We start from the raw sequence: 23662 nt of genomic DNA on the forward strand, positions 1-23662 counted from the left end.
CTTCTACCCGAAGGCCTAGACGCTATAGCCTTCCGTTAAATCACTCTAATCACTCTTCTTCAGCAAGATGGCAAGGCTACCTTTTTATCTTGTTTTTACCTCTCTCTATCGCTCTTTCTCTATCTCCCTTTCTTGCTCCATAACTTTAAATTGATGATAAACTTTCAGGTTTTTGTATAACCACTCTGTTTGAAAGTTTTAGTATCATCGCAATAAGGAGAAAGTGTTTAAATCATGATCACACAGAGAGCATTGGCTAAATAATGCATGACGTCACGATTGCGCATCGATGAATTTATACCGAAAATATTACTTGATAGCAATGCATAATTGTGTTTTTTCTACTAGTAACATTTTATCTTATCCCTTTTTAAAAGCAAATCAAAACATTGTTACCTTGAACGAATACAAGCAGGCTTAATGAAACAGTGATAACATTTAGGATAACTCATAGTTTCGTCATCATCTAAATTCATAGGAGTACCTGGGGAAAGAGTCTTAATCATAGGAGCGCAGGTGTAAGGCAAGAGATTTAAAACATTTTCGTTTTCGCCTTGTCGGCAAATTCTGTGAATGATACTGGATTGGTCGCCAACTTGATGACCAGGTTTGACCAACATCAGAGAGATTTGTCACAATCCTCACCCCTCAGAGCTGTCGAGTTTCAAGCCTGCGTGAAGGGATATTCATTATTCAATAATTAATGAATTAGAACTATTTCAGCATGTTATATGCGACAGGATTACCGAGAAAAGAAGTATGATCATGGGGTCATTTTTTATATTTTTACAAGAATGATGATAATAACATTTCATTTATAAAGAGCCTTTTCAAAAGAAACGAAGCGCATTTAATATGAGCAGATTAAGGCAAAGTTCAATATCGCAATTTACATTCAGGAATATATCAAACAAAGGTAAAATTTAACATAACAAGTTCTTCTCTATACTTCAGAAAAAATATTCGTCTTGTTTTCTAAGGCTAATTCTTCTACGATTGAAATCTTTTAAAAGACTATCAAATTTCTTATAAGTACTTTTGATTTTTGTTGTTGTCGTATGAATCCACCAACTTTAGATGCAAAATGAAACCCAGTCAGTGAGACCGCCCTTTTGGAACAATGTGTTGCCACACTATTTTCACATAGTCAACTATGTGAAACTTTATGTGTTCACACTGTTGTCATAGTGTGGAGTTTCAGACCATGTGGTGTACCACAATGATATCTACATAATACAGAGAACCACATATTTACCACAGTCTTATATGTTTTAACCAATATGTTAACTCTGTGCTCACAGTATTGTCATAATGTGGGGTTTCTGATCATGTCGCTTACCACATAGTCGTACATATTTAACATCATAGACTGACACGTATTTTTCACAGTGTGGTATGTATTTAACTTTGTTAGAACTCTGTGTTCACAGTATTGTCGCAGTGTGGAGTTTCAGATCATGTGGTTTACCACACAATCGCTCATATTTAAAGATAAAGACCAGTTATGGTCATGCGATTGCATTGTGAAAGAAACGTTGTGGAATCGATCAGAAAAGGTTGATCATCTAGCATATAAGTATTTGTGTGTACTGCAAGGTTCTGGAATCATCAAAATGATAAGAACTTTGGCCCAGTCTTCGTAAAGTTACAAGCACTGTACACAGAAAGATGTATATGGGACTACGCACACGTGCGCGACACGTGCGTTTATCTCTCACACGCCAATAGATAAACTAATTTACCAAGTATATCAATTAGTAGGCGATTTCCCGGCAAAAAATTTATCATCATGTATTAGTCAAAACATACTCTTTCACATGATTGGTAATAAGAGCTTCCGTTTCATTTTTTGAAATTGGGGCGTTTCCAATACTGGTCTTTACCTTTAACACAGAGTGACACATATTTACCACAGTGTGGTATGTACTTAACTATGTGCAAACTCTGCGTTCACAGTATTGTCACAGTGTGGGGTTTAGATCGTGTGGTTTACCACATAGTCGTACATATTTAACACAGTGTGACACATATTTACCTTAGTGTGGTATATATCACTAATATTATGTGTTAACTCTGTGTTCACAGTATTTTCAATGTGAAATTTTAGATCATGTGGTTTACTACAAAATAATATCCTCATAGTCGTAAATATGAATCACAGAATGCCCCATGTTTAAAACAGTGTGTCATAATAGTAAACTCTGTGTTCATAATTTTGAAATACTTTGGTGTCTCCTATCATTTTTAAACTATATGAAAATTGCCAGTGTTCACAGGGTTTCCACAGAGGGATCTTCCTAAATGACTTAATCACACAATATTATTGCCACAGAGTCTCATACAGCTCTACCTGTACATGTCGTCAGGGTGGATCCAGTAGGCGGCGAGAGCTGGGGCCAATTCGTGACGAAAAAAGGCGAATAAGCCGGCGGATTGGGGGGGGGGGTTAATTAGCAATATTTTTTAGGGGGGCCAGTTCCTGGAAAATATACTGCGGCGAATCAGCGGGGGGGGGGGGTTCCCGTAATGTGCTTTCAAAAATCATGCAACACCCCCCCCCCCCTCCCTTGAGCAAAACAAAAATCACTTATTGTTTTTGCCAGGGGTGGGTGCCCGGGTTCTTTTTCATTTTTTACAGGTTTTTTTTACTGCTTTTTTTGCCACTGCATGCCGTCGTCTGACTGATGGAAGGGCATTACAGGCGATTTTGCAAAAAAAAAATAGGTTTTCATTTTTCGTTAATAACTTGTCATGAATGGTACTGGATTGGTCGCCAAAGCTGATGATCAGTTTTGACCAACATCAGAACGATTTGTCCCAATCCTCACCCCTCAGAATTGTCGAGTTTCAAGCCTGCGTGAAAGAGATATTCATTACTTAATAATAAATCAATTAGAACTATTTCAGCATGTTATATACGATAGGATTACCGGGAAAAGAAGTATGCTCACGGGGGACATTTTTTTAATTCTACAAGAATGATGATAATAACATTTCATTTATAACACGGATAACATGTTTCTTTTTACCTAACTTTAGTAATTGTTGCTATGTCAAATAAAGCACAACAGCATGATATCATTAACACCAAAGTACATTTATGTATTAACGATGAAATAGATTTTCTTTTTAAATTGAGAAAGAGGCAATCGAAATTATTAATTCACTACCCTAATCAAAATGTTATGATAATGGTAATGAGCATGATAAAACATTTATGGTATTTTTTTTCGAAAAGCGTTCAAAGAAGTATCGCTAATATATTCATATATTCATGGGACATGACATAAATGTTTAATGAAGATTTTTTTCTTCCTGAATTATAGACAAGTCTACAAATTAATGTAAGATGATCGACTGATCATGACGTACATTACCGTATCATGCATTTTTAGGCCGTTGGCCACGAGATACTTTTGTATAATTTCATCATTTCACATTTTTCCCCATTTTTATTAAGCAAGGGAGGGTAACTTTAGGCAGTATGGTTATATCAATCAATTAAAGTTGTCATTTTTCTACCTTATATTTACATAATTCCGTATGTTCGCAGGGATTACACATAATAGAGTAGATTCACAGCCCCTGGGCTTCGATCAGCTTTTTCTATTCAGAAAGGGGGAGAAAAAGGGGAGGCGAGTAAATACCATGTGATAAAGCATCTCAACCGTAGGGTCTAATTTACCCAGCGATCTCGAGATATGTTATGACAGCTTTTTCTTTTCTTTTCTTTTGCATAATATGTTTTGAGATATATTCGATTACGACAGCCCTTCGACTAATCTCTGTATTCTGGAGCACTGGGCACATGACCTGAATTGTTAAGAAGATCATATCGAGAGTAAAATTTTGAAAAGAAATAAATATATGCCAAAATATAGAAGAGATATGAGAAAACACGAGGAAGGTCGTTTCTGAAACAATTAATGAAATAAAATTGATAAAGGAAGAGCGAGAAGGGGGAACGAGAGAGAGAGAGAGAGAGAGAGAGACAGGAGAGGGAGAAGAAGAGAGACAAAGAAAGAGAGAGAGAGACAGAGAGAGAGAGAGAGAGAGAGAGAGAGAGAGAGAGAGAGAAAAGAGAAGTTGGAAGGTGTGTTTTAGATAAAACGAACTTTAACGGATCAAAGAATAAACAAAGCAAAACGCAAGAAAATCGAATGGAAATTATTAGTAGGGCAGGGGCAGGGCACAAAAGCAAACGAACTATACATCCATGTACGCATCAAATTTTTAATGAAAGTGAATGAGAGCTATACAGTAGCAATGGTTCACAATATTGTATTTTCATTTGACTCATTTCAATTATCTGGAATGGAGGGGTAAAAAGAAAGCGGGTGTTCTTGGCTTACTTTATTAGCTTGACAGCAAGAAGAATTTTTCACCACATCCAGTGATTAATGAAACAAGTTCTTGTCTAACCCGGCGAGTTTTATCTGTAGCTATCTAACGAAAACTAATATGGGAGATGAGAAAATGCCCCCTTTAGGTGTAATTGGAGTGTGTATTCAAGATTAAAAGTCGATGGAACAAGATCAGGTAGAGAAAATTGACTATTCGAAAGCGGAACGTACATAACTCAAAACGGTCATGGATTATTCTGCAGCACCTATAAACAGTTTGACCATTCTCATATGGATATCGATAGAAACTTGTAATCGTACTTTAAACATAAATATATAATTTAAATCTGTTTGACTACACATTCCCCTTCATAGTTAAAATGTAGCGTAACGGATATAACAGATTGTCATAAACAGACATGACACTTCTGTCCGCTTTCTACAAACCCTTATTACTTTGCTTTATTATGTTTATTGGGTCATGTAAACCAATTACTTATTACTTTGCTTTATTATGTTTATTGGGTCATGTAAACCAATTTCTGGTAATCTCTGTTCCATTTACTACCAAAAACAATAGAAAATTCAAATTTGAAGTGCTTGTGGTGTAAAATGAGACGTGAAGATTAGATGTTTTGACCAAAATCATGCCAAAATGTTATTAGATACACCACACAATGAAAGTAATTGTTTGGCTTTTCTTTTGCATTGAAATGAGACGTAAAGATATTATGTTTTTACCAAAATGTAATTAGATACACCACAGAATGAAAGCACTTGTTTAGCTTTTTCTTTTGCATTGAATTTGTCATGGCAACACAAATGTCTCTTAAGTTAAAGCCATTTTGGGGTAGGTGAACGTTTACTACGTTTCTACTATGAAATTTACCATCTTCAAATAAGATAAGCACACGTGTTCTATCGCGAAGAATGAGGATAGGTGTAACATGCATACGTGGCACCAAGATCATTATACAAACATTAATAATTAAAACAATGTTCTATGTCGAAGGGAGAGGATACGGCACGATAATATAAAAGACTGTGAAAGGAAGTATCATCATTACTTCCATACATGATTGACATTTTGATTGAGCTATGCATTACAAGGCAATTGAAATTCATCCGAGTTTTTTAATAATTTGTCATTAATAATGAATACATTATACTGGACTGTGCGTTTTCATATACTTTTGAAGCGCGTGAAAAGCCTCACTTTTCCTTTGCCTAATTGATAGATTAGAAGTTTCAATAGTGATTAGTTATTGAGTTATTTATCATATCTTTCTTTCTTTTGCTCTCTTTATATATATATATATATATGTATATCTGTCTATCTGTTTCTTCCCCCTTCTTCTCCCTTCTCTCCCTCTCTGTTTCTTTTTTGTCTTTCTCTCGCTCTCTCTCCATATTCGTCTATCTGCCTCTGTGCCCCTTCTAATTTCTCTATTCCTCTCAGTCCCTCCCCCTCTCTCTCCCACTCTCTCTATCTCTATCTCTCTCTCTCTCTCTCTCTCTCTCTTTCTATATCTCTCTCTCTCTCAATCTCAATCGCTCATATCCCCTTGTTGTTTCTCCTGATTCCCATTTCCTACCTCAGGCGAGCTTTCTCCACCATCTCTATGGACTAATACGCGCAAGTCATGAATTTTCGGAATGTTAAATGTAACCGAGGGACAAGCTACAAAAATGTTGTATTCACAACTTGGTAGCTGATTATGAAGCCACAAAGAAACGTGATTGATTGAAGGGGGCTGTGATGCAGTTTCCACTTTGCCTCTAGACACGTAACCTAGGGGGAAAGGTGATAAATTATCCAATTTCCAGGAGATTATTCTGAAACCACTTCGGATGCCTCGCTTCGCCTTGCCGTGCACAAATAATCCAGAATTCGATAAATCGTCGCTGAAGAATTATAATACTTTCTCAACTATCCTGTACGTTTTGGGCCGCATATCTTTTGAAGTGTCAGAAAAGTTAAGACGAGTCTCTTTTTTTTCTTCCATTGCTTATACTAACATTTATTGATGCTATGCTTAATCGTATCATGTTACACAGTGTTATGTTTCCGCAGATATACATATAAGATGCCACGTTAACTTGAAATTCGAAATGAACTCTGACAAATCATGGGTCTAGAGGGAGAGAGGTAGAAGAGCAAAAAGGGGAGGAGATGCAGCAAAAAAGAGTGGAGGAACGGAGATTAGGAGAGAGGGGGAGAGGCGATGATACAGAGTGACAGTGGAAATAGTGAGGGAGTCATAGAAAATCAGAGAGATAAAACAGAGTGCTAATGAAACGAGAGAATGGAGAAGGCGAGAATGAGAAAGAGAAGGAAAGCGTTGAAGAGAGGGGGAAATAGATGAAGATATGAAATGATGGATGGGGAGAAAAAAAGAGAATGGATAGAGGTAAAAAGAGAGGTAGAGAGAGGAAGTGGGGAGAGAGGGGTGAAACGAACTGTTTGACTAGCCGCCGTGAATAGTCGATATGGCATCCCCGCAGAGTTAACATTGAATATGCGATTGGAAAGAAGATCTCTTTGTGGATACCACATGGAATCATTTTACATTTTTGAATGATCTAAGAGTGGATTTTGCTTACATTCTTCACACACATATGCGGGCTTTCTGAGGTCACTGTCTGCTATGTTCTACCCTACTCTTTGGTATCCTATTGCAAACTTTGAAGTACATGTATGACCGATGTGGTCGATCAAGGTTACAGAACGCGAGAACATTACCATAATTATTACCGTCCAACAAAATAAGATAACATAACGGAAGGGCAGCGAGGTTCGCAAAATTACTCTCTTTTTCAATGAAAACTATCGAATAAAGGCGATCACGTTCTATTGCTTCTATCCCTGTATTGGTGGAAAGTATATTTCCAGATTGATGTGCCTAGACGAACTTGACATACTAAAGAGCTATTTCAACAACATGGTATTGCGTCACAAAACCCTGGGTTTGTTTTATTCTCGAGTTTATTTGGACGTTAGTCAGTTTTTTTTTTTTTTATGTTTCGTTGTGTTTTTTTAGGTCCAGGTTATCGTAGTTTCTGAGAGGTTTTGTAGGTACTTTTGGAAGGTCATAATGAAATGTAGCCTCTTGTAACTAAAAGCTGTAAATAAGAAAAAAACTCTTTTCGGAGTGTACTCTGAAGTGACACACATTCTGTCATGTATTATACAAATAATGAATGGTTATGAGTTTAATAGTGCGAATATTTTCATGAGTTGAAAGATTAACATTATATTCAACGAGGCGTCAGCCGAGTTGAATAGAATTAAAGTTAATCTTTCAACGAATGAGAATATTCGCACTATTGAACGAAAGAAAAACATTCATTTTTTTTTTATATACAACATCGAAGAAGATCTAATAGAACGTTAATCAACAAATTATGCTTTACTCCTTAGATTAAAGATAATTCAAGTTGGAGTCAAGCCTTCTCAATTACATTCAGATTGCCTTCGCGTCAGATCCACGCAGTGATACGCGCACGGCAGAGAGGTACACGCAGTCTGCATATAACCAAAAATGCAAGGCGAATATAACCAAAAATGCGCGCCCGTGCAATAGAACATCTATTGAATATCATGTGACCAACAATCCTCCAATCAAATGACAAGGATGCACGTAGGCGTTGTATAAAACGAAATAATAAATACCTGATGTTTCATATAAACCATGGCTCCGTCGTAGATTAAAAAAAAAGCTTTCACAATTCACTCTCTCTGAAATTATTGTAATCTGTAATTCCCGGACCACCTTGGAAGCACATCGAGAATTAAAACAAAAGTAAATTAATTAGCATCATTATTATTTCTAAGATTAACGTGATGTTAACTACTTTCGACAAATTCAAGTCAGGTGCACTTTCAATGCCCTACTGTATATCGTTTATAATTCATGTTCGGATTAAATTATGTTTTTGTAATGTTTAAACATTTTAATAGAAGATGGATGGCGCTATTAAAATTGACTTAAGTTGATTTGTCGAAAGTAGCTGCGATCATGTCGATTGTATCATTCGGTCGACACTGTATCCCATACATAAGAGATCAATAGATTGGTGAAATGGTCCATTATCATGCACAAGCCCATCACAGAATTGATGGTGATAGGAAGGTTGGTATACGCTTCATTCTTGTTGTCTCTAAGTCTGAATCAAGGTCAATTCAAGTGACCTCGAGGGAAAGAAACGATTATTGGATAGGAAATATCTCAAAGTAATATCCATCCCTAGATGACAATCGAAATTGGCGACGGACATGGATTTTCTCCCGCCTTTGTGACCCCTTTCCTTTCGTTGTATTTGATTTTTTTTCTTGGTCAGTGACAGATTTCAATCAAATGCATTAAATAACTGACCACATATTGGAGTGGCTGGGGCAGGAGCGTTTCCATAGCCGATAGTTTTACTCCATGATTCTTCGCCCAGATAGTATTTGCCACTTTATGGATCCCGAGGTGATGATTATTATCATTTTTCTGCAGAACTATTATAATGTCATCAATTATGTATGTCTCTCTCTCTCTCTCTCTCTCTCTCTCGCTCATTCTCTGTCTTTCCCCCTCTCTCTCCCCTCTCTATTTCCTGTATTATTTGTTGTTGGCATATCCCAAGATAATATCAAAAGAAAATGTTGCCGAATCTATTTAATTATTAAGTATGTCATGATAAAGAGATACAAATATGCTTATGATAAATTATAAATTGTTTGAAAACCGATTCCTTAGCTGTATGATAATTGCACAAATGTAAGCCTACATATTACATGTTAAAGACTAGATTTTGTTCCCATGTTCTTTCGGTGCATCTTCTCCACATCCCCGAGCGCACGATGGACTTTTCTTGCAGGTGATATATGGAGGTCAGGTTCATTATAAAATTGTGCGGGTGTGAGATTGTATGCGTGCGTGCGTATGCGTTGTGCGTGAGTTCGCATGTGTGTGTACGTATGGGAAGATGAATGGCCACAGGTCCACGTAGATATTTTGGGGTTTTACGTGGCCCTACGCGGGTGGCTCCGCGATTGGCCGCGAACTACGCAAGTGAACCTAATTTTCCTACGTGGAGAAAAATTTGCATGCACAATTTTTGATCTGCGATGATTTGTCGCAGCTACCGCATGGCTCGTGCATGGGTGGTGCTTGGGAAGGGGGCTCATGGGGGTCCGTGGGTAGTACTTGCGAATTGTCTTCGTTATTTGCAGGGTGAAAGCTATATAATAAGATTTGTGCATCAGTCTTCGTTTTATCGCTGGAGAACAGATTCACAAGACCGTCTTGCCCGCGTAGCACCCACGTACTACGCACGCACCATTCACGCACTACCCACTGCCACCCCCCCCCCCCGTCACCTGAACGTCACACACGTAGCACCCACGTATTACCCACGCACTGTCCTAGTGAACACCTCGATAAAATGTATTTTCTAGGTGGAGCGGACGTAGGTGAACACTCCCAGGTAGAATTTGGTTACATTGAAAAATTGCCCTACGTGTGCGCTTCGCCTACGTGGATCGGATGGGAACGTGGCTTTAGGGATCGAATGAGTTTTCAAAGCAATAATTGTCAGCTAATAAAGCACGTCCAATTTGCTGCCTGCCATGAACTTTGATTCACGGTATAGAAGTTTTCTCTCATTAGTTATCAACTTTAAAATATAAGCTTTAGCTCATCAATTAATCAAAACGGTTGTCAGTAATCTTATTTTTTATTCCATTATTTTGGAAGGATTTTCCCCATTTCTTTAATATTATTTAATTATTTTCTTTCGTGGTAGCTGTAATCACATACGATTACCTAGTGAACAAATCCACATAGTTTTGTGTGATAGACCGCGTAATACTATATTTATAAGAAAATATATTAAACTGGATATATTATCAAAGTTCTGGAAATGTTTCCTTGACACTATAGATACAAAAAGGAAGGTTACTTTTAGTAATCGCTCGTTAGTGCATAAGTTTACTTGCTGACACAAATACAGTATGACATAATGGTAACAAAACCCATCTTTTACTGCAGACCTACAAACACATGTCCTCCTCCTAATAAAAAGGAAAATAATGTTTACTTATGTTTCTTAATATAACATTCACTTTCATGCACCAACATATTGGATTGAACAGGCCTCGCTCCCACTCTAATATTTCAATAACCGTAGAGCAAACATTCCCGAGGCGGATTTACTTCAACGCGTCGAGTTTCGTTAATTTGCTCTTCTCCGATTTAACCGTCCAATTTGATCTCGCCCTTCCAATCCGTAGGCTGACCTAAAAAAGGAATAACCTTTTATTTTCCGGATTCGAATATCTGCCTAACCCGCCGCTGCGAGGTCCCTTAGTCTTCGGATATGTATCAGATCAGATCTCAAATTTAATGTAAGCAATATGTTCTCTCCCAGATAGCTTTTCGCTTCCTACCTAAAATTACAATCCCAAGGCTTCACAAACTTTAACTTACTCTTGGAAGGAATAATGTTTCATGGCATAATCTAATTACCGTTGAACAAGTAATTAGTCATGTGATCGCAAGGTATATCATGCAAGCGCCGTTAGAGGTTTTTCTTCATACAATGAACGTTAAATATTAGATGGGATTTGATCAATTCCAAGGCTTGTAAGTTCACAAAACGAAAGCCTGCATGATTCTACGATTCTTATATTCAGTTTCAGTTTTGGCTTGCAGTGCACGGTGTATAACGCGCGCTCTCAAAGTCTAGTAAGCTTCCAGTTAGAGTGGATTTTTAGTACCAATTATATTGAATTATCGGGTGGAGGTAAACTAATACCCTGTAATAATTTGACATTAGTATACCCAGTGGAGAAACATTCCAAATATTCGTTAGGCACATGAGAGTGTAACACAGCTTCAATTAGAGAATTGTAAAAAAAAAATCATCTTGAAGCAGCAGAGAGTTTCAGAGCTTATTCTAATTTCATCGTGTAATATTATGAAAGTTTAAGGATGATGTTGCATTTATGTGGTTAGCCTCTTCAACTTAAATTCCCATTTCATAAAATAAAAATTAAAAAACATTGACATTAGTCATTGCTAAAAAAAAAGTAAATTATTCTTTGAAACCAATATTTTAGTCCTCATATCAACCATTTTTTGATGTCAAGAAGTTTTATTATAACATTATTGATGACTATTGATGATTATGAAAAATTACTCAACCAAATTATATCAAGACGTACATAAATTGTGAGAGGGGCTTATCATTAAAATCCACACTTTTCAATAAGCCTCCCAGTTCCACATGCCACATAGAAATAGTATTACCTTTATAAATAATATTCAAACTGTCAAATTTGTTTAGTTTTCAATAATGTAACTAAACTATTGCAATGTTAATGATATAGTTTTCAGTTGTAAAATCCTCCATTTTTGCTATATGCTTGTTGTTTTTGTATACATTCAAGCATGTGAAATAAATAAATCAAAATTCGATTCAATTCAACAAGAACTCATTTCTTGATATAAAGAATGGGACTCGGTGATATTTTGAATTCTAATCCTTGATATCACAGAGTTTAAAATTCAAAATTCATAATAGGGTTTTCCATCAGTCCGGGAATTTAAGTAAAAAGTTTAAGTCTGGATAACGAATAATTACTGAACCAAATTATATTAAGATGTACATACATTGTGAGAGGGGCTTATCATTACAATCCACGCTTTTCAATAAGCCTCTCATTTCCACATGTCACCTAGAAATAGTCTTACCATCAATCACGTTCAAACTGTCAAATTTGTTTAGTTTTCAATATTGTAACTAAACTATTGCAATGCTTATAGCTTTCAGTTGTAAGATCCTCTATTGTTGTTATATGGTCGTTGTTTGTGTATACAAGCAAGAATGTGAAATAAATAAAATTTAAATTCGATTCAATTCAACAAGAAATCATTTCTTGATATAAAAAATGGAACTCTGTGATATTTTGAATTCTAATCCTTGATATTACAGAGTTCAAAATTCAAAATTCATGATAGGGTTTTCTATCAATCCGGGAATTTAAGTAACAAGTTTTATAAGTACGGCTAAAATTCAATACACTTCATATATGCATCAACGTACATATTAGGCCATGTATACTTGTCTAAAATATTGTTCTCAATATCTTAAGGGATGTTCAAAGTGAGTCCGAACTGCGTCATGTTCCCATAATATTTGTAAAGATGAATACCTACGCTCAATTCACCCGTTTCTATACTAAATTGTAATTGAAAAAACTGTCTTGTGTATTTCATAAAAACCTCAAGTTTCTTTTGGTGCTTAATATAGGCCTATGTGAGTGCCTATAAGTAAAGCAATGTAATAACAATTGGCCTGATATGATTAAAAAAATAAACCATCACTGTAAAGTAGGTCGTTGATATATTTTTTGACCATGTATTGTTTTTTTAAAAAAAACAAGAGATAATATTCAATACTAAACGCACACCTGCACAAGTCTACTACCCCTTTTCCTTAAGTTAGTCCTTATTACTATATACTTTGATTATACAGTTTCGAAAATTAAAAAGAGTACGTATTATATCCTGCATCAAAAATTTGTTGGCTTTTGATTGGTTGAGAGCTTGTCACATGACAACTATTTTTAGAAAGTACTATGTGAGAGTACTATTTGGGAGTTGAAAAAGAAATGTGAATTTTTTTTTTAATATAATTTTTTTTTTTCGTTTCTTAATTTAATGAAATCAAAATATTTTAAATCTTTTTAGATAAAAATTGACATTTTTTGGTTCTAATTTTTTTTTCTCCCCAAAAATGTTTTTTTCTTAAATTTATTTTTTAATAAAATGAATTGATGATGCAGGATATAAAACAAATATACCATGTCTTCTATTCGAGGTATTGGTTAAAACTATGGGCCTTTTTCATTTCTTAATTTAATGAAAACAAAATATTTTAAATTTTTTTAGATAAAAATTGACATTTGTTTGTTCTAACTTTTTTTTCTCCCCAAAAATGTTTTTTTTTTTTAATTGATTTTTTAATAAAATGAATTGATGATGCAGGATATAAAACAAATATACCATGTCTTCTATTCGAGGTATTGGTTAAAACTATGGGCCTTTTTCGTTTCTTAATTTAATGAAAACAAAATATTTTAAATTTTTTTAGATAAAAATTGACATTTGTTTGTTCTAACTTTTTTTTCTCCCCAAAAATGTTTTTTTTTTTAATTGATTTTTTAATAAAATGAATTGATGATGCAGGATATAAAACAAATATACCATGTCTTCTATTCGAGGTATTGGTTAAAACTATGGGCCTCGGTGACTCCAAAAGTACCATTACTATTGGAGTCACCTCTTGCGCATAGTTTTAACCAGAACCTCTCAAGACAGTGTATATTTGTATACTATTTATGAGAAAAGCATGTTGGCTGCAAAATTACTATTCCTATAGAAACACGATGAAAATGGACGCAATATTTGATTTTTTTTATAAAAAATGTTTATTTTATCTGATGAAAGTGGGATCTGCCCTGGAGGAAGAATAATGAATAAACACAGATTATTGGGTTGTCCAGAGATTTGGGTGTATTGGATTGTCATATCATATATTGTCATTCGTATGGAGAATCCTTTCTCATAGGTTCGGTTGAAGCAAGCAGCCATTTAATTGAGATCTGCCTTGTATTTTTTTTTCAAGGGATTTAACAATGTTATTATGGAAAGCTGTTATAGCATCTTTAACAATATTTTGTAAATGATACTTTAAAAGGCATTAAATGTTGATTCAAATCATTCATTTTTTCTATTATCAAGGAGATTTCATGTTCTTACATCACCTTTACATCACCTGGATTGAGTGTGGCAAATGTAGATCAATGTCTTGATAAAGTACATTATTTTAGTGCCGCGGCGGGACTCGAACCGCGGACCTTGTGATCGATAGTCCGGTGACGTGTCCACTCGACCACGACACCTATACGAGTCAAGAATTCATACGTAAACGAATGTGAATACGAAGATTCAAATGTGCTATGTCCACAGAATATGGCCGCGGGTCTTTTTCGATGTACCTTAAAATATTAGGTTCATTCAAAGTTCAATTGAGTAGCAGGTACCCAGTTAAAGTGGAGGTTATGTATGGGGTGTTCATATAACACTTATAAGTGCTTAAAAAACAGGTGCTGTTCAAGGAGTTGCACCCTCCATGGTTATTCAGCCCTTAAAGTGCTTAAAACAGCACTTAAATATTTAGGGTGTATCATACTTTGAGGTTCAAGTAATAATAAGATTAATTATTTCCAGATACTCATGCTAGGTTTAATATCAACAAACTTTGTAATCTGGTAGTGCGAAACACAGTTAAAAGGAAGTATTTTATATTTTAAAGCACACTTCAGGAGTCATGTTGAGCTAGTAACTATGGCCGTATCACAGTATTAATCGCTCTTCGTGAGAGACAAAACGCGAAAAGGGTATATACACTGATTTAAATGACTTTGTTAACCGGGATACTATTGCAAAGTTTTGAAAGGACATATGATTTTCATACGAAATCGATGAAGATCAATACAACACTACATAATGCATGTTTTAACATGAATATTTTAACTGCTTAAAGAGTATGAAGAGAAAGCATGTAGGAAAACAAGCATAACATAATACGTCAGTAAGAAATAATACATGGTCTAGATAAAAACAGCCTCAGGAGGGCATACAAGCACTTTAGTATTCTGGATAAACAGAAAAACAAAAAAGTACCGACAAATGTAGGACTTTTTTTTGGATTAATTTTTTTTTAAATAGGGAATTGTGATCCATATGATGTATCTATAAAGGTGAAGAAAATCTAGACCGGACAAAGGTGAAGGTTTTATTAGAGAAATAAGAGGAAGAAGTGTTGGTGACTTTTGCTACAAGATCGTAAACAAGTAAACTTCGCATCATTTATATGAATACCACCCTCATATTTGGTTGGTTTTAAAGGCAAAGACCAGTTATGGTCATGCGATTGCATTGTGAAAGAAACGTTGTGGAATCGATCAGAAAAGGTTGATCATCTAGCATCTAGCATCTGCAAGGTTCTGGAATCATCAAAATGATCAGAAATTTGGCCCATTCTTTGTAAAGTTACAAGCACTATACACAGAAAGATGTATATGGGACTACCCTATATCTCTCACAGACCATGAGAGAAACAAATTTACCAAATATATGAATTAGTAGGCGGTTTCCCGGCAAATTTTTTATCATCATGTATTAGTCAAAACATATTCTTTCACATGATTGGTAATGAGAGCTTCCATTTCATTTTTTGAAATTGGGGCGTTTCCAATACTGGTCTTTACCTTTAATAGAAGCAGAAATATTTGTTAAGCTTGTTGGTCCAGGACGATTAGGAGGAGCTCGCAAGAAACACCACAGCATTTCCAATTTGTTTTTCACTTATGACAACTTTACAAATTCATAACTTTCCTATTTTCAATCGGATATTGCTTTCACCAATTTGTTTCTCTTATTGTTTTCTGTTTCATTCTGTTTTCATTCTTCTGTTTTCATTCAAACCAAGACGATATCAGAGTGGACTTCCTCGCTATTAAAAGACTTTGTGCTTTTGGGCATCCGAGACAGATCTGTCTGTTCAAGATCAAAATACTTTTAAAATGTAGCAATACCTTCCCTTTTCGTAGTAGGTATCACCACATCCTCTTTGATATGTATTTGCCCTTTCTATTTAATAGAAGAAAATAATATTCAAAATATCGGATATTGGATAAAATAATAAGTGGGTGTTGAACGGGTTTTATTTACAGAAATACAGATCCTAATTTGGAAATCGAGATCACCTTTTTGGGGGAGAAGACATTTCTGCTAGAACTTGGGTATCTTCGTTTCATGTAATTTTAGTTCTCGAGACCTAGCGAAGTAATTAGATTATTATTGACTGCTTAAAAAAAAAACATCGACGTCCTCAATTTACCTAATTATAAGTAATTCTAGTGATATCTACCCACAAAGAGTTGGAATTTCATAAACGAGACTTAAAATAAGTGACATTTTTGCATGTTACAGAGTATTAGGTTTCCAATTAATATATATAGTCTATTTCTTGAATGTCCATATATCGCAACGGGGTAATAGTTGCTTAATTAACAGCGTTTTCATATGAATAGCCGTCATTGCACATTAAAATGATTAGCAATGTAATTTAAATTATAATAAGCCCTGCGCTCACTGACATTGCCAATGTTTTGTTTCATGTTTTATAATTGATAGAGTTATACATCAAAATGTAATGAGCGTTGACAAGTTTCCCATACTTGTTCTTGTTCTTCATTTTAGTTACAGAGGAAAGAAATACTTCCGGATCCATATTCACTGTCCATCATATGCACTGAAAATACGTTAATCTATATCAGAAAGAGATCATTAAACACTCTGATATTTTGAGGCAGAGCAGTGTTTTTCCCAAAAGATTTAGTAGTTTGATAGCTTCAGTCTAGGAGATATAGAAACCATAAATATTAAAATAGTCTACTCTTAGCTCGCAGCCGTAGCATTAATACAATCAGTTCATTAGAATGTTTTTGCATGGTGAGAAATTACGTCACAAAATCAAGCAATTAATAGACTCCTGAGGTATGAAAACAAAATCAAGACGTTATTAAGATTAGCTAAAGCGAGAGGGATTTCAAAATCTTGGTCATGAAACCAGATAAAAGTATGGTTTTGATCATAACAAAAGTAATATTAACCTCATTTGTATTTTCTCTATACTATAGGATAATGTATGTGAAATCCAGTCTGTCTGAGATACTTTAACATTAGTTTAAAGACAGAAATAACTACAAGATTGTATAGTGGTGCATAATGAGTGCAATTAATGTCTTCTGCCGTATGTTTAGTGTCACTCCCCTGCACAATAGCATACAAGGTTCAAGGGTATACTAAAAATACACTTGAAGACAAAGTTCGTGTACGGAGGCTTATTGAAGGACCGGCAGGGGAGGAGACGATGGGAACGACCTCTTCCATTCAATGTAGAGATTGTTAACTAAAGAGCGCACAGGGGGGATGCAGGGGGTACGACCGTGTACATTACAATTGCTAATCAAACAATGATTGAAGCTGACAGCGCTGTAAGGAAAGCAATAGGACTGCATGTGGCGTTGAATGGTCACCACGTAACAAGAAATCATCTACAGAATTAGATAATAAAAGATTTCTCAACATCTAGATTTTTATAGCAATATACACTGTCGCTCATAAAGGTGGAATATTTTATTTTTGCCCCAATTTATGGAATTATTTTAAAAATTATAAAAAAAATAATAGATCTAGATAATAGTATACATTCTCAGATTTTATTGAATAATAATTTGCCAATGTGTGTTTTGCGGGACTGCTAAAGCATGTGTATGCTACTATGCTTATTAACTAGGGGACCTATGCCCTTAAGTCATAAATGACAGTAATGAGGATTACTGCCCCACAAAAGGGCACTAATATAGCACATCGACATGTTTTTGATCCTGGGGCCTTACAGTTACGAGGCCATTGTTTTGTCACTGAACCATGACTGTACGCAGCGGGGGCTAGGGTAGGGGGCAGTTTCCATAAATTAAAAAAAAAAAATTATTGCATTTTACCCCGGTCCCCAATATAAAAAAAAATCCTCTGGACGGCCATGCATTATGGCTCAAGGCATGGGTTACTAACGATGTTTATACGTTCCATGTACCTTATCTTTCCTCCCTCTATCCGTTTTCAGCTGCAGCGGATGTGAGTTGCGAGGATGCCCAGAGGATGCAGAAAGGATACAGCGGACGTTAACGGATGATAACGGACATAGAACGTTTGTTGCTCGTATTTGTCGCGGATTTACATCGTACACGGCGGAAGTTCATCCGTTCTAAAAGTTTTGTGCAGCTCAAAACTTTTTGCGCGGATGAAAACACGGTGGACGGATGCTCGATGCATAGCGTTTTCCAACGGATGGCAAGATTTGTTTACGTTTTACATCCTCTTTGCATCCGTAAGTGCAGTGGGACCGGGCCTTTAGCAACTAAAAGTATTTCCATACATTGTGCACCTGAGGTGTCAACAGATCCATGTCGATTGGTAATTGTGTTTCTTTACCAAAGCACTTGCCTTTTTTCATCCATGGTTTTGAAATGAAACATCGCGGTTAATTTAAACACGACAACATAAAAATAACAAGGTTTGATTACTTCTGTTTTGACAAATGCAATCGCTAACAGCCTCATTCTTCATTACCTTCCGCCCCGCAAATGACAATGCAATTTAAAGCGTAAAAACCTCGTACGCCTTCACGAATTAGAATGCACCTGTTAACACAAGGAAGTCTGAGCCACATTCTGCGCGAAAACCCCCCACATATTTTTTGGGTACAAATTGATTAAGAATGTATCAGCCAACCACCACAACCCTCTCTCTTGCAAAACAAAAAGTTTGAAGGTTTTGTACCGTGGATTAATCAACCAAATAATAAATAAAAAGAAGATAGGCAAACCTCTTTGGGGAGAAAGAGGAACAAACCAATTCAACTTGTCATTTAACAACTCTGACGTAGAATATGATAGGGAAGGCAAAATCTGGGCCGTATACTTCCTTTTGTCAATAGATGCATTCTAGTCGTGACCGTGTATGGGCTTGTACGCTCTAGATTGCACTGTCACTTGTGGGTTGGAAGGTAATTAAGAATGAGGGTGTTTGCGATGGAATTGTAATGGCAAAGCCGTTCGGCTACTTGATTGATGGGTAAAAACGGGCAAAAAATATCCTACCCAAATTTAAGACTTAGATTGTGAAACAGCTTTTGAATCGAATACAACGTGCAATTGTATATGATTGTCTACTTCATGTATACTTTGTGTATGCTTCGTGTATGTTCTGCTACTGCAATTTGAATTGTCAAAGGTGATTAAAACAAAGTGCGATTTCACATTGACGGGATTAAAGAGGATATTTTTTTTTTAATTCACCAAATCCCCTAAAATACCAACCGCTCATATTTTGTATAAACATTTTCATTTTGTTGTTGGTGGATGATTTGCATATACATGTTGTATTGTAAATGTTGGAAATGTTGTTTGGGATCGAAGTGACTTGACGTAATATAATTCAAGACTATAACACAAATATTACGCTTAGAGACATGAGCATACAATATTAGCTATTTTACCCTGTTACCAAACCTTCAACAATTGATTTACATCTTGTTCGATTTGATACTCGTAGTTTGGTTGACTTTTATTCTAAATGTTGATGCAAGCCTTGCAAAGGTATTGATGAATTGGAAAAGCAATAAGAAAGTCATATCACATACTTTTATACAGCACAAATAACAGTTATCATTTAGTTACTTTTCGTTTGTTTAATTGTTTCTTTATTTATATATGATTATATTATATGTGTTTTGTTCATGTTTGCTTTTGCTAATTCTAATCTTAATAGATCGACGACATAGTGTTTTCGATATAATAAGAGTGGAATTCGAAAAATAAAACAAAGGAATGATACTTATTGTTTCCTCGATTCATATGCCACTTTAAATTTGTAATGGAAGTACAACAAATTCATTTTGTATTGATTATTCGTATTGTTTGTCTGTTTTCCGTGGCTGCTAAGAGAGCAAGTCTATGATTGTTATTAAGTAACCAGGGGACCGACGGTTCTAAGTCCTCTTCGAAGGACGTGGTAATGATAAATAATGCCTTACAAAATGGCACTAGCGCATCGACTTAATTTTAAACCCGGGACCTCCCGGTTACGTGACCACTGCTCTGCCAATGTGCTATCGCGCCACTTTATAAAGTGTATATGCTTTGCATTGTCGACCTTTTTACCTGCAGTACAATAATCATTCATGGTGAAATCCTATTTATTATCATCAATTTTATTTCCACATAAAATCCCTTCTAGGCATACCCCTTGATATAGGAGATTAAATTAAAAGAAAAACAAGAGATTTATTTTTTTAAATAGCCCTTTGGCACCGATTTTGCCCTGTGAAAAAGGTTATAAAGAGCATAACCGGTAGAAAAGATAGTCAGAAAACCAAGCGATAAAAATAAGACAGGTTGTAGAGGAAAAGTGGAATCCCGTTTGTATTGGTGTAATGGATGTGGCCGTAAAAGGATAAATACGACCGTCGAGGGAGTGTTGTCAATCCAAATAGACGCTCGTTTAGAGGAGAATCAGTGCATGTACCTTAAGGCTTTCTGAAGAGAACCTGTCTGGAATCTAAACAGAATACAAACAGAATCAACAGGCCAATCCAGGGATCCCACGTACTACATGCAACCGACAAATACAAGTGGAACAGCAATTCTTGGGTAGTGGTTTAACGACTAAGTAACCCTATAATAGTAATTACTCCGACCACGCTGTTGAATTCCAGACTTTCACTCATCGAATTGGAGGGGAAAATGTTCAACAATGTAAGTTAATTAATTAAATTTATGATAACGGGAAAATTGGAATTCGGGGGACAAAGGGAATGGACCAATACACTGTGTTGAAGTACAAAAATAATGCCCCATGCAGTATTACACGAATTAATGTGAACACACTATTGGTATATGATCACACTACCGAACGGGTAATGATATGTTATCTAATGGAAAAAAGGGACCCTATCGGGCGTGTTATAGTATCACAACAAAATGTTATTTTTCTACTTACCAGGTGATCATAATGGAATCACATACAAACTTAAACACACTACCACACGAGCTTTGGTATCATACAAAGATATGAACACACTACCACATGAGATTTGGTATCATACAAAGATATAAACACACTACCACATGAGCTATGGTATCATACAAAGATATGAACACACTACCACATGAGATTTGGTATCATACAAAGATATGAACACACTAACACACGATCTATGGTATCATACAAAGATATGAACACACTTCCACACGAGCTATGGTATCATACAAAGATATAAACACACTTCCACACGAGCTATGGTATCATACAAAGATATGAACACACTACCACATGAGATTTGGTATCATACAAAGATATGAACACACTACCACATGAGCTATGGTATCATACAAAGATATGAACAAACTACCACATGAGATTTAGTATCATACAAAGATATGAACACACTACCACATGAGATTTGGTATCATACAAAGATATGAACACACTACCACATGAGCTATGGTATCATACAAAGATATGAACAAACTACCACATGAGATTTAGTATCATACAAAGATATGAACACACTACCACACACGCTATGGTATCATTTAAAGATATGAACACACTACCACACGAGCTATGGTATCATACAAAGATATGAACACACTAGCACATGAGCTATAGTATCATACAAAGATATGAACACATTAGCACACGAGCTATGGTATCATACAAAGATATGAACACACTAGCACACGAGCTATAGTATCATACAAAGATATGAACACACTACCACACCAGCTATGGTATCATACAAAAATATGAACACACTACCACATGAGATTTGGTATCATACAAAGATATAAACACACTACCACATGAGATTTGGTATCATACAAAGATATGAACACACTACCACACGAGCTATGGTATCATACAACGATATGAGCACACTAGCACACGAGCTATGGTATCATACAAAGATATGAACACACTTCCACACTAGCTATGGTATCATACAAAGATATAAACACACTACCACACGAGGTATGGTATCATTCAAAGATATGAACACACTTCCACACGAGCTATGGTATCATACAAAGATATGAACACACTTCCACACGAGCTATGGTATCATACAAAGATATGAACACACTACCACACCAGCTATGGTATCATACAAAGATATGAACACACTACCACATGAGATTTGGTATCATACAAAGATATGAACACACTACCACATGAGCTATGGTATCATACAAAGATATGAACAAACTACCACATGAGATTTAGTATCATACAAAGATATGAACACACTACCACATGAGATTTGGTATCATACAAAGATATGAACACACTACCACATGAGCTATGGTATCATACAAAGATATGAACAAACTACCACATGAGATTTAGTATCATACAAAGATATGAACACACTACCACACACGCTATGGTATCATTTAAAGATATGAACACACTACCACACGAGCTATGGTATCATACAAAGATATGAACACACTAGCACACACGCTATGGTATCATTTAAAGATATGAACACACTAGCACACGAGCTATCGTATCATACAAAGATATGAACACACTACCACACGAGCTATGGTATCATACAAAGATATGAACCCACTACCACACGAGCTATGGTATCATACAAAGATATGAACACACTACCACATGAGATTTGGTATCATACAAGGATATGAACACACTACCACATGAGATATGGTATCATACAAAGATATGAACACACTACCACACGAGCTATGGTATCATACAAAGATATGAACACACTACCACACCAGCTATGGTATCATACAAAGATATGAACACACTACCACACGAGCTATGGTATCATACAAAGATATGAACACACTACCACACCAGCTATGGTATCATACAAAGATATGAACACACTACCACACCAGCTATGGTATCATACAAAGATATGAACACACTACCACATGAGCTATGGTATCATACAAAGATATGAACACACTACCACATGAGATTTGGTATCATACAAAGATATGAACACACTACCACACGAGCTATGGTATCATACAAAGATATGAACACACTACCACACGAGCTATGGTATCATACAAAGATATGAACACACTACCACACCAGCTATGGTATCATACAAAAATATGAACACACTACCACATGAGATTTGGTATCATACAAAGATATGAACACACTACCACATGAGATTTGGTATCATACAAAGATATGAACACACTACCACACCAGCTATGGTATCATACAAAAATATGAACACACTACCACATGAGATTTGGTATCATACAAAGATATGAACACACTACCACATGAGATTTGGTATCATACAAAGATATGAACACACTACCACACCAGCTATGGTATCATACAAAAATATGAACACACTACCACATGAGATTTGGTATCATACAAAGATATGAACACACTACCACATGAGATTTGGTATCATACAAAGATATGAACACACTTCCACACGAGATATGGTATCATACAAAGATATGAACACAACTACAAAGGCAAAAAATGAATATCATAACTATGATGTGAAGGGCCATACATAATTGTATAAACATTTCAATCACGCTGAACGAATTGCCTTAA

This window comes from Strongylocentrotus purpuratus, unplaced genomic scaffold, assembly GCF_000002235.5.
Source record: "Strongylocentrotus purpuratus isolate Spur 01 unplaced genomic scaffold, Spur_5.0 spur5_scaffold_9, whole genome shotgun sequence".
Taxonomy (NCBI): domain Eukaryota; kingdom Metazoa; phylum Echinodermata; class Echinoidea; order Camarodonta; family Strongylocentrotidae; genus Strongylocentrotus; species Strongylocentrotus purpuratus.